Source organism: Pelophylax lessonae (assembly GCF_965119305.1).
Source record: "Pelophylax lessonae genome assembly, chromosome: 4".
Lineage (NCBI taxonomy): Eukaryota > Metazoa > Chordata > Amphibia > Anura > Ranidae > Pelophylax > Pelophylax lessonae.
This window is the reverse complement of record NC_138771.1, coordinates 486,132,056-486,145,974: the sequence shown is the minus strand read 5'-3', so window position 1 is coordinate 486,145,974 and position 13,919 is coordinate 486,132,056. Positions and strand designations below refer to the sequence as shown.

General features: G+C 45.1%; 1 protein-coding gene across 2 annotated transcripts in view; it reads left to right on the top strand.

Annotated features, from left to right (window-relative positions):
* The first annotated feature begins 1,687 nt into the window (after nt 1-1,687).
* KCNJ8 (potassium inwardly rectifying channel subfamily J member 8) overlaps nt 1,688-13,919 on the top strand; it is a 33,927-nt gene continuing 21,695 nt past the window's right edge. Inside the window, exon 1 of one of the 2 annotated variants that reach the window (XM_082254543.1) lies at nt 1,688-1,975. The gene's annotated coding sequence lies outside the window, so the exon portion shown is untranslated. Of the gene's footprint in view, nt 1,976-8,062; nt 8,189-13,919 lie in introns of those variants that run through there. The other variant, XM_082254544.1, reaches the window with a different exon arrangement.

Sequence of the window (13,919 nt, the reverse complement as noted above, 5' to 3'; positions counted from 1 at the left end):
AGTGGGTCAGACCCAGAGATAAATCTGCCAAAAACAAAGAACCGGGAAAGACATTAACTCTTACCCTCCCATCCAGGACAGAACCTAACTGGCTACATTTCAATCCACTTACAGGCACACTAGTATAAATGGTGCAACCTGCACTATTTTATTGTTGCACACTGTAATTGCAAAGGAATGGTACATTCCATTAATATGTGGCTTGATTTTTCGACTATGATTAGTACGCCAAAATGCACACTTATTCTTTAGCAAATCAACCCCAATGTCTTTTTTTATTTTGTTTCATATATAATGAGCCCTGAATATCACAAACTACGAGAATTCCTAAATCTTTTTTGTGGGAATATCAGAGAAACTCTTGAGAGCTGTGGGAGATGGATGTACAGGAGGGAAGGATGCAGCCACACAGCCCCCTTCTTCTGCTCATTGTCATCCAAGGTAATAACGATGATGACACAGTCTGAGGGTAGCAGGGCACAGTGTGTTCTGCCAGGTTCTGTGCCCTCCCCAGGTACCACCCCAGGGTTCTGGGTACACACAGTCCCTTCCAGGATAACACTGACTGCTCTCTGCCCCCAGATAAAGGCTGAACCTCCCTCTCACGTCACCAGCAGCTGCTGCAGCAACTCAGGAAAAACTTCCAAAACTTCCAGGCTGTGAACAGCAGAGGAGCAAAGTATGAAGCTGAGAGCAGAGATTGCTGAGTGAAAGCTGCCAAGGGGGACTGTCCAGGACTGACAGCCTACTTGCAAGGACTGAACATCTAATGCATACTGACTGCAGGAACAGAGAACATACTGCACACTGAATGCCGGAACTGAGCACCTACTGCATACTGACTGCAGGAACTGAGCATCTACTGCATACTGACTGCAGGAACTGAGCATCTACTGCATACTGACTGCAGGAACTAGGTACCTACCCAACACTGACTGCCGGAACTGAGCACCTACTGCATACTGACAGCAGGAACTGAGCATCTACTGCATACTGACTGCAGGAACTAGGTACCTACCCAACACTGACTGCCGGAACTGAGCACCTACTGCATACTGACAGCAGGAACTGAGCATCTACTGCATACTGACTGTAGGAACTGAGCATCTACTGCATACTGACTGCAGGAACTAGGTACCTACCCAACACTGACTGCCGGAACTGAGCACCTACTTCATACTGACAGCAGGAACTGAGCATCTACTGCATACTGATTTCAGGAACTAGGCACCTACCCAATATTGCCTGCAGGAACTGAGCACCTACTACTTACTGGTTTCAGGAACTAGGCACCTACCCAACATTGCCTGCCAGAACTGAGCACCTACTGCATACTGACTGCAGGAACTGAGCATCTACTGCATACTGACTGGAGGAACTGAACACCTACTAAATACTGACTGGACAAACTAAGCACCTAGCAAACACTAAATTCCAGAACTGAGCACCTACTGAATACCTACTGCGAATACTGAACACCTACCCAACACTAACTGCAGTAACTGAGCACCTACTGCACTGACTGCAGGATCTAAGCATCTAATACATACTGACCGTGGGTATCTAAAATAGACTCCTATCCACAAGAACTGAGAACAATCTATATCTACCAGACAGCAGAAAAATAATTCCTTGGACCAGGAAGGTGTGGCTGATCTCTGGAATAAGAAATAAATCACCTATTGGAGGAACAGAGGTCATCTGCCTGCTTGAGGCCCCAAATATCAGCAAGGGGCAGATATACCAAATATTAGGGACCAGCTGTTGTGATCACAATCTAAGTGCATGAAGCAGCCCCTGACCAGTGACCACCCAGATCTACCACTGCTGGGATCCTCTATTCACCATCCCGGGATCAGCACACAGGCTGCTACGGCTGACCAACTTTCACCCAGAGGCAGCTTTGTGTGTCAGACTGTCGCCCTACCATCACCATCCACACTGGACCCCGGCGCCTGTACCATGTTGCATTACAGTAAGTCACTCATTTGTTTCACCCCTTGTCACTTCTGTCCATGTGCAGTGAGCGGAGAGAAAGGGTAATAATGACATCCCAAGGTGGGCTGGGGACAGAGGTCACCCTACAGGAGCTCCACCACCTTAAATTACATGTTGGCCTTCCCATTTCAGACACACACATCACACCTTGTGAGGCTGTTTTATATCTCTTCAGGTTCAGTGTTCAGTGTGATCTGGATGGATGAGGGTTAGACATGACTGCCAGCTTTCATTCCCGGCTGGTCATCATTATCCTCCAGACTCCACACAGAGATACAAGTTAGCTGTTGCTGGGATTTGTAGTGTCACAAAAGATGAGATGGTGTCAGGTATCTGTAACCTTAAAGCCCTGGTGCCCAACCTGCGGCCCGAGGGTCACATGTGGCCCTTTGGAGCTTTTTGTGCAGCCCTCAAGGCACTAATCTATGTTTCAGTATAGCCCTAATATTGCAGTGATTTCTAGTAGTTTCACGTAATATGTCTCCAGTCTGTGTCTCCTGAAGCATGTCCACAGTCTTCAACAACTCTTTTAGCATATCCAGCATATCTGCAGTCTCTGACCAGCTCTTGTATCATGTATGAAGTCTCTGACCATCTCCTGTATCATGTCTGTAGTCTCTGACCATCTTATGTATCTTCTCTCCAGTCTCTGACCAACTCTTGTATCATGTCTGCAGTCTCTGACCATCTTTTGTATCTTCTCTCCAGTCTCTGACCAACTCTTGTATCATGTCTGCAGTCTCTGACCATCTTTTGTATCTTCTCTACAGTCTCTGACCAACTCTTGTATCATGTCTGCAGTCTCTGACCATCTCCTGTATCATGTTTGTAGTCTCTGACCATCTCTTGTATCTTCTCTGCAGTCTCTGACCAACTCTTGTATCATGTCTGTAGTCTCTGACCATCCCTTGCATCATGTCCGCATTCTCTGACCATCTCTTGTATTTTATCGACAGTTGATGACCATCTCCTGTATCATGTTTGTAGTCTCTGACCATCTCTTGTATCTTCTCTGCAGTCTCTGACCAACTCTTGTATCATGTCTGCAGTCTCTGACCATCTCCTGTATCATGTCTGTAGTCTCTGACCATCCCTTGCATCATGTCCGCATTCTCTGACCATCTCTTGTATTTTATCGACAGTTGATGACCATCTCTTGTGTCATGTCTGCAGTCTCTGACCATCTCCTGTATCATGTTTGTAGTCTCTGACCATCTCTTGTATCTTCTCTGCAGTCTCTGACCAACTCTTGTATCATGTCTGTAGTCTCTGACCATCCCTTGCATCATGTCCGCATTCTCTGACCATCTCTTGTATTTTATCGACAGTTGATGACCATCTCTTGTGTCATGTCTGCAGTCTCTGATCATCTCCTGTATTATGCCCACAATCTCTTACCATCAAATCTTTCACACCCCTAGTCTTTGACTATATCCTATTGTGTGTTAATGAATAATCATTGAATTTTATATGTGGCCCTTTGGTGATGTTAGGGGCTGCACTTAAAGCAGAACTTTATCCAAAAGGTGAAGTTCAACTTGTTTGTATCCTCCCCTCCTCCACTGCCACATTTGGCACTTTTTCGGGGGAGGAGGGGGAGCCTGGTTTTGACAAGTACCCACTCCCACTTCTGGTCAGATCCCCGTGGCGATCTGACAGGAATTTCGTCCCTCCCTCCTTCCCCCTGCAGCCTTCTGAGACGCATCACAGGTCCCAGAAGACTGCGGAACCATTCACAAAGCGCAGCACGGCTTGTGCATACACCGTAGGAAACTGGCTGTGAAACCGGAAGGCTTCACTGCCGGTTTCCGTTACTTAGCGTAGAAGTTCACCCAAAACCTAACTTTAAACCTACTTGCAGTCACATTCTAAATGCAACAGCTGGAGGGCCGTAGTTTGAGGACCCCTATTCTAAAACTAATCTACCTAGCCCTATAAAGAAGAAATTGCTATACATACCTTTTCTGAAGCCAATCCGGTCTCCAGCGGTGGAAGCTCTGTGCAGGACAGAACCAACAATGGCTGGGAAATGCCTGGGAAGTGACATCACCCATAGAGTTACAATGAGGCTTCCATGGTCGGCTGCCTCTCCTGCACACGCCTACACAGAGAAGCTGCCACTGACTTATCAGCGTGGCGACCAGACCAGAGCAGCTGCAGAACAGGTAAATACAGGGCTAGATAGAATAGGATCTGGCTGTGTGTAGGTTTAGAATTAGTTAGGTGTTGGCCTAACTTTTTTAGGATTCCAGCGTATGGACCCAAACATGTTTGAAGAATCGGTTCAGGTGAGGACATTGCAGGATCCCTGAACAGGTAAGTGTCCTTATATTAAAAGTCAGCAGCTACAGTATTCATTTTTTGGGGGAGACTGGAGCTCCTCTTTAAATCCACCACCCATATCAAGAAAGTTTACCACCACTCCTTTATCTAAAGCTGAAACTTTTTAGTTGTTTTTTTTTTTTTTTTTTATCCCTATAAAGTCAGAAGTAGTTAAAACTTCTATCAAGATGTATTTATTTATTTTTGCTGTGATTCCCATAGGTAAGATTTTCCATCACTTCCTGTCCTATACACCACAGGAAGTGAGAGGAGATCTTTCCTAAATAAGGGGTAAACCCTCATAGACACTTATCAACAGAACAGGTGTCCCTACTTAAACATTTCCCCTCTATTCCTGTTTTGGTGACACCTGTAACATTTTGGATTTCTTATCACTTTCAATTCCAGCGACACCAGAAAAATGGAGAGAGTGAATGTCCAACGGGGACACAGTCATCAATGAAAACATGACATAGGTTATAACTCTGCCTTAGCCTCGGTTTCCACTAGTACGGCTACGAAGTCGTGCTACTTCTAGCACGACTTCGTAGCAAAAGTAAACTGCGGCTTCAGTTAGACTTGTCCCTCATATATAGAGGGAAGTCGCGCTCAAAAGTAGTACACGATTTACTTTTGAGGTCGCGGCAACTGAAGCCGCGGCAGTGGAAACGGTCCCCATTGAAAACAATGGATTTTGACTTGCTGTGCGACTTGACATGTGTCAAGTCGCACCGCAAGTCGCACTAGTGGAAACCGAGCCTTACTCCATCCAAAACTAAAATTAAAGTTTGGCTAGGCCCCTTTAACACTTGTGCGACTTGTCAAGTCATACCCCATGATTTCCAATGAGTACCATACATAGCTGTGTGACTTCAAGTCGGAGCAACTTCAAAGTAGTCCCTGCACTACTTTGGTCTGACTTTGATACAATTAGAGGTCCATAGACCTCAAGATTTCACAGGCATTGCTTCAAGTCGCATCAAAGTCACGTCAAAGTCATACAAGTGTGAAAAGAGCCCTCCATTCACACTTGTACAACTTGTCATGCAACTTTGGACATTAAAGTTGCATGACAAGTCCTTCCCCATGTTTTCCAAAAATAACCATTCATATATGCGTGATTTCAGTTCATGCTACTTTGGTCAGACTTTCATGCAACTTGAGGGCCATAGTCTTCAATGGTAGCCCTCAGAAGTTGCATGAAAGTCGTACCTGCATGTTATACAATGCAACGTGTGTGCAACAGTTGTCCATTATCACTGGTCAAAGCCAAAGTCCTATCCAAGTTGCACCCATCCAAAGTTGCGTCACAGTTACATCAAAGTCGGCGCAACTTTGAAGTCGTACAAGCCTTAGATATAAATTTTTCATACCCAGTCATGACATCCAGTATACTCACAGATGATGCTGAACCTCCATGTTTGAAAGAGCTGAAATCCAATGAATGAAAGGGATGGGAATAGCCCCCCTGCTCAGGTCTCCAATATTCTACAGAGACCTGGCTCAAAGTTGCCAATCACACTCTCACTTGCCATGTAAGGGGAGATCTGACAGGTAATATATTACACATAAAGAGAGGAACCTACAAGCACAGATTCAGATAGCAGGCCTACCCACTGCCCATGTGTGGTGCTCTCTGGAGTCTGGTTGCTGACAGCTCATATTAAGATAAAAGGAGAGGAATTTCTGCCTTTAGCACTGCTGCAGTATTTGCTGGAGAGCATCAGCAACTCCCTGACTTGTATAGTTTGGCTGCAGTCCCTCTCTAATTTCCAGGGTGCCATCAAAAAATAGGTGGAGCTGCTCTAACCCTGGGAGAGTCACCTTGTCCTTCTCTAGATTTTGGATCTCGGAAGGAGTGTGACGTCCGCCATATAAAGGCCACCTCTGTGCTTATCATATTATAAAAGCAAATGTGTACTGATAGGGATATGAGAACCGCTACTGCTGACCTCCCTCTGAAAATGATCAATACCTGACTGTCATGGTGATTTAGTGGCTTCAATACTTTCCTGTCATTGACACTAAACACATACGTACATCAACATCAGCAGTGCTAGGATTACTGGCTGCATGCCGATTTCTGGCACTGAGAAAATGAATTCTGTAAGAGCCAGAAAACTGGCATTTTCAGGGGAATATCTGCATTATTAGCCCTCATATCTATGTCAGCACAGGTCTCATTTAAGCAATGAAATGCAGGGTGAACCAGGTTTATTAGTAGGAAGAAGTGGTTTGAGTTTGGTAAAACTGGTTCAGTCACAAAATGACTCTTCTGTTCCCGAAATTTCCCAAAACGGGGATATCTAAATTTTACTTGTTCAACTACTTAAAGTTGATCTTTAGGCACTGTTTACATTTAGGCCTTGCTTTTTTTTCCAGGCGTTTTTCTGGCTTTTTTTCTGGTGTTTTTGTAGCGTTTTTGCAGAGTTATGGTGCTGGCATTTGTGACCAATGAAAAGCAGTAAAACGCCTGTAATCTTCCAAAAAAGAAGTTCATGTACTGTTTTGAGTGACGGGCGTTTTGCTTAACCACTTGCCGACCGCCGCACGACTATCTACGTCGGCGGTCAGCCCCTCACAGGCAAACTAACGTAGGGCTACGTTGCTTGCTTGTGAGGGTCTAGGGAGCGAGCACGCGCCGCCGGAGGCGCGCTCCCGCTCCCGCGTGGTCACGGACCCCCCCGCGCGTGTGACCAGCGGACCCGATGTCCGCCGGCCACTTGGCAATCGGCGGGGGAGAGGGAGAATGTCAGGCAGCTTGTGTAAACAAGCCACCTGTCATTCTCCTCGCTGTAAAGACACTGATCACATGGATCTACCAAGTAGATCCGTTGATCACTGTCCTTACAGCTCAAGCCACAGCCAATCACAGTAGAAAGCACGCCCCTAGGGACACACACAGCCCCTCCCTCCCAAATAAAGTTAACCCCTTCACTACCAGTGTATTTTTACAGTAACAGTGCATATGTATAGCACTGATTACTGTAGAAATGTCACTGGTACCCCCAAAAATGTCAGTCAAGGGTCCGATCTGTCCGCCGCAATGTCGCAGTACCGCAAAAAAAAATCGCAGATCGCCGCCATTACGCGTAAAAAAAAAAAAAACAACAAAAATGACAAAAATCTTTCCCTTTGTTAGTAAACGCGATAACTTTTGCGCAAACCAATCAAAATACGCTTTTTGTGATTTTTTTTACCAAACATAGGTAGCATAAAACAAATTGGCCGAAAATGTTAAAAAATTTAGATTTTTACATTTTTTTGGGGGGGAATTTCATATAAAAAAATGTGAAAAATATTGCTATTTTTGCAAAATTGACGCTCTTTTTTTGTTTATAGCGCGTGATCAAAAAATCGCACAGGTGATCAAATACCACCAAAAGAAAGCTCTGTTTGTGGGAAAAAAAGGACGCCAAATTCGTTTAGGTACAGCGTCGCACGACCGCGCAATTGTCCGTTAAAGTCACGCAGTGCCGAATCGCAAAATACCCCCTGGTCGGAATGGGGGTAAAATCTTCCGGGGCTTAAGTGGTTAAGGTGACAGAATGCTCAGATGTGAACAGGGACCATTGAAATGAATGGGATTTGTTTTTAGAGCTGAAGCTTAGACCATGAAATTGGCCACAAATACCTAGATGTGAACAGAACCTTACTCTATAGAAACCTAAAGCATTTATTATATTGCAGCTTACCAGTTGTTACATATGATGGCTGCATTTGTTTTCTTTTTTTAGGCTTTCTTCTATTTTCAACCAGTTATCCGGCCAGTAAGTCTGTTGTTTTTCAAAAGAACATGCTCGCTTCCATAGGTATCAGTTACAGAGATGAGACAAACCATTAACCACCGACAGGGGTGCTTATAATGGTCAGCTTTTACTTATTTATGTAAAATCTTTATTCCAAAAGAAAAAAAAAAAAAACTGCTGTAACTGCTTATAAAGTGTGAGCTGGAGTTTGGCTTCAGTTTGTTAGTATACCTAAATCTGCTAGTACATCGAACACTCCTCTCCCTCAGACAGAAAATGCTTTGTCTGCTGTGCCCCCTGCGCTTCTTCATTCAGAGTAGAGGGCTTCTATACAGGAGGTGTATAACTGGCCAGATCAGCAGGTGAAAACAGGGGGAGAAAAGCCTGGTAAAAAGAAAACGAATGCAGCCACCACATCTAATGCTTGGTAAGCAGCAATATATCACATGCGGCTAGAGTTGCTCATCTGTCCCTAACCGTAGTAAATAACCCCATGAGCAAATACACAATCTGTATAAGCCAACGGCGTCATTGATTTGTACAGGCTGAGCAGGCGCAGCTAAACAGAAACACCTGGCTGTACCTGCCGCAGTAATACGCTGATATGAGCGGTTTATAGCCATGAACAGTCAGGTGAATCACCCTTTATTGTGTAGGTAGTCAGCTAACAATGAATTTAAACATGCTTGGGACAAACATAGATTCCTACACAGACATGAAGTTAACATAAAAACAACAACAAACCAACCAAAAACATTTTCAAAAAAGGGGCAGACTAAGAGCCGGTTCACACTACCACGACTCAAAGTCGCCCCGACTTTGAAGTCGCCCGTGTAGCGCGACTTCATCGCGGCTTGCAAACGACTTCTCATAATAGAAGTCAATGCAAGTCGCTCCGACTTCGCCCAAAAGTAGTGCAGGAACCTTTTTTTAAGCCGGAGCGACTTGAGTCGCTCTGATTAGAACGGTTCCATTGCACAGCATGGAGCGCTACTTGTCAGGCGACCAAGTCGCTTGACGAGTCGGAGTAGTGTGAACCGGCTCTAATGCCCCGTACACACGTGCAGATCGTCGGCCGAACGATCGGCCGTCTTTTGTCCCCGGGCTGTCGTGTCTGTTGAAAAGTGCAAAAGACAGCACAAGAATTTTGTCCGCCGACTACAGCCGACTGCAGAAGTGATGTCATGTGATGGTTAACTTTCCCTGTGTTTTTTCTTTTCTGAGCATGCCCAGTCTTGCAAATCTGCTGTCTGTCGGCCGAGTTCTGTATTGACTGGCGAACAATCGGCCGATCTGGTGTCGGCATACAAAAATTTTAATGCTTGCACGACGGATTATTTTCGGCCGAAAGAGCGCTGTCGGCTGTCGGAAGCATCATACTAACAAGCCGAAAATCGGCCGATCGTTCGGCGGCCGAACATTTTCGGCCGACAATCTGCACGTGTGTAGGGGGCATAAGGCCTGCTTTCACATGAGGAAGTCCGTCTGCTCAGCGAGGAATCTGTCTGCTGATCCCTACTGAGCAGACAGAGCAGACACAGATACAGCCCACTCTCCTCTGTGGGCTGTCGGATGTACTGTAAGCAGACTGCCTGTTTGTTTACCCCCCACTGCCATCCAATTCGATCTGCCAGACAAATGGGGAACGAATCCCCATCCATCTTTTTTTAGCAGATAGAATTGGATGGGATGTCAGTTGACACCTGCTGCTCCATAGATGGCAATGGATGGTCCGATCGGATCCGCCAGAAAAAACTGCCAGGCGGATCAGAAAAGTCTGCCTGTGTGAAAGGGCCTTTAGGTAGCCCATAGATTGTGCCATTTTCTTCTATGGATGGAGGGAATGAAATCTGCTTGATTACTCCCTTCCACAGCACTATTGTGTTCTGGCGGCAGGGAGTGCGGGAACCTTCCCCACCATCAGAACACAATGATTAGTTTTGCCAGCTATAGCTGGCGGCACCAAATGTTTGGGAAAAACCCAACAGGCTGGTTGTGCGCAAGTCGATCAATAGGTGTACAACCAGGGCGCCCATACATGGATCGATCCATGTATGGCCAGCTTTAATGGACAGTTTTTTATTTTTTTTATGCCATCACTTTGCTATTACTATGCTCTTATTTCTGATCTGTTGATGTAATATGCGGACATAGGAAATATTTGAAACACCATGGACTATAGGCACCAGAGTACAGCAGATTCTTTAAAAATTCATACATTTTATTAAAGTTATTCAAATACAAATAAAAATCTCACAGTGAAACTGCTACCCCAAAAAAGCTAATACCACCAACAAGGTCACCAAAATCCATCCTATAAAGTAATGTGAGCACCAAGATATTACATCTGTAAGTATCTAGGCAGGCCTGGTGTGGTTTGATATAGCTTGTTCAAGCTCTACATGTTTCGTGCCACTGTGCTTCCTCAGGAGCTTAAGAATATGTTGTAGGGTGATAAGAATATATGATAAGTGATATACAGTATAACATTTCCTATACAATATACCTCCAAAAGTATCATAATTAACATTAGTCAACATCTTTCTGGCTAGTGCAGGGGTCAAGGCATATAACCAGTACAAGGAAGGGGGGCAACAAGTGGACATGGGGACACGTGCATGTACAGAAACCTGTCTGAGAGTGTGGTGAGGCATGCCAGTAAGCTAGATGAATTGGGAAATAAACAGAGTGTCTAGACTGTGCGTCACTAATAGGGAAGACAACACCCAGAGTATAGCATAGAACAGTGTAAATAGAAAAGAAGAACTTATATAGTTTATTAGTAGGGGCTTACACTTTATGGTAGAACACTGTAAGACTGCAAAATTTTTTTAAATTCCATATAAGGGAGCAGAAAGTGTGGAGGATGCCATCCAACCTATTAGATGTCTGTATGTTATATTTAAAAAAATGATAAGTGGGCGGCACAGTGGTGTAGTGGTTAGCACTTTCACCTAGCAGCAAGAGGGTCGCTGGTTCGAATCCCAACCACGACACTACCTGCCTGGAGTTTGCATGTTCTCCCTGTGCCTGCGTGGGTTTCCTCCGGGTACTCCGGTTTCCTCCCACACTCCAAAGACATGCTGGTAGGTTAATTGGATCCTGTATAAAATTGGCCCTACTGTGTATGTATGTGAGTTAGGGACCTTAGATTGTAAGCCCCTCGAGGGCAGGGACTGATGTGAATGTACAATGTATATGTAAAGCGCTGCGTAAATTGACAGCGCAATATAAGAACCTGAAATAATAAGTAGTGAGATAGAGGTTGGGCCCAACAATAGCAACCGCCTCCAGGTGCATAAATATCTCCCACCAGGAAGAATAATATTGTACAAAACATGGTATTGTGTCAGCCTTAATGCGGATCAGGGTTAATATGTAGAGTAAATACGTATTACATTGATATCAATTCTAGGGTTCAAAGCATCCAATCCCTCAATGATCCTCCACAAAACACACACACTAGAGTCTTCAGTGAGTCGCTGCCCCGGGTTTATGCAAGCTGTATCTCTAATGTCCTAGAACATATTAATTAGCGGCTACAAACACTGTGCCCACTGGTCCAAAGATCCAGAGCTTTCATCACGTGGGCCGGTTCTTTGCTGGTCTTCGTGTTCCCATCGCTACTATCTTGCTTGTGGGAAGCTGGTCTCACAGTGGGCACCGGCTGTACATGCATGAGTCGTGTTGAGCTTTCTGAATGGATCCAGAGCCTCCTGGGACATCATATGACGGGTTCCAAGAGGTTGCGGCCCAGAGGGAAGGGGTAAACGAATGCTCTGCCCGCCTAGGTGAGCCGAGCAGAGGGGGAGTGGGTACCTGCCAAAAGTAGGTACCCGCTCCCAGAAATAAAAATCCAAAAGAGGTAGAAGAGGTGGGGAGTAAAAGGAAAAGTGGAACTTGCCTTTTTAAGTGACGTTCCGCTTTAAGGCAACCAAGTGAAAAGATTGGGCTGTCAATGCCCCCTAACATGCTGAAACAGATCTGACCATTTTTTTGTTATGTTGAGGTAACAGGCACAATAGTGTGTGCATTACCACCATTCAGTAGTGTAAATGTGCCACAAGAACAGGTCCAGGATAAGTGAAACAAGTTTCTTTCAAATTAAACATTTAAAACCCATTGTACCTTTATAAACCGCCTTTATTTGTTATTCCCTTTAACACCAATGTATTTAATCAAAGGGCAAAATTTAGCCAAAATGCCCTGATTTTTGCCCAAATGTGGGAAAATAAAAACTCTCTCTGCACTCTGAATTGTTGCTGCATGTTTTTCTCTGACATATCTTGAAGGCATGAGGATGAAGTATGAAGGAAAATCACACACGAATTCTAAAAATGAGGTCAGATTTAAAGTGATTGTAAACCTCAGACATGAAATAAGAAAAAAGCATATCCCTCAATAGTGTGTTCTTGTCTCAATTAAAAGTCCACCATAAAACTAAAATCCCTGCATCTATAGACGTCCACAATCTAACACTAACTGCAGGGATTTTAGTGTTAGGGTGGACTTATCCTTTTAGGGCACTAATGCCTCGTTTCCACTGAGCAGAACGGTTCGGGTCGGTACAGTTTGTAAGGGTTATAATGGTCCGGCCTATTCAGGTGAGCGTTTCCACTGCAAGTCGGACCGCCAGGGGCCATGTGGGGTTTACACCAAATGCCTTTTGACGTGAGCATTGAGGTTTTCCTGTCCGACAATCAGTGGAATGTATCGTGTGACGCCAGTAGCTCCGCCCTAACCATACCGTACCATTTCCTATGGCCCTACATCTGAAGGAGGACCAGGAATGGTGCGGTTTGGTTCGGTTGTATGGGCCACTTTCATAATGGAAACACTCAAAATAGCGTACCGTACCGAACCGATCCACTCATTGGAAACGACGCATATGTGTCATTTCTGTCTGCTGCCTCCTTCCTATGCTATCAGCATGAATCAAGTTTCCTTACAAGGAGAGAAACATGATGACAAGAGGAGGGACACACAGCACACTTCCTGTGATTGACATCCTAATTTCTGTTCCTTTATGCTGTGTGTGTGTGTGTGGGGGGGGGTCCCTTCCTTCCAATCAGCTCACCGAGCTCTGTGGAGTGTGACATCAGCTCCTCACCCCCTTTTTCCTGAATGCTCCGACCAGCTTTATAAATTCTGGAATTTGAACAGATGTAGAGGAGAGAAGGCTGCAAATAAACAGGTACAACCTATGTGAAAGGATTTGTTTTATCTCTGTATTTCATCTGAAGCCAGTGACTTTACTGGGTATATGTCAGGGTTTACAACCACTTGAACTGAAGCTCTACCCTGAATAATCACATTTGGCCTCTGGCACTGAGAAGGGTCAGGATTGGAAAGTGTCATCACTGGCAGATGCCACATTTTATCATCATTATGCGTTTTTCACTTGATAAGCCCCTGCAAGAATGAATGTGGGTGATGTCATGGCGCTCTCCGGTATTGGTAGGTAGTAAAAAGTAAGGAGGGGGGGGAGATTGGGGAGGGGGGGATAAAGAAGAAAGGGGGGGTGTGGAGCAGCGGAGAAAGGAATCCAATAGGTGGTAGGGGGGGCCACGTTCGGCGACTGCCAGATGGAGCATGGAGAGGCTCTGAGGAGTAAAAAGCAGGAGAGAGCGGCGCCGGCACTAAGCCAGTGCCGCTCTCTCCTGCTTTTTATTCCTGCAAGAATGACACAGTCCCAAAACTTTATAAACTTAGATGCCATAAGCAAAATAGGCATGTTCTAACTGAAACTGATATTTTAGTATTTGGTGGATGCTGGGAAGGTAAAGTGGTTGTAAACCCTCCCATATACCCAGTGAAGGGACTATCCTCAGTTGATACACAGAGATTAAT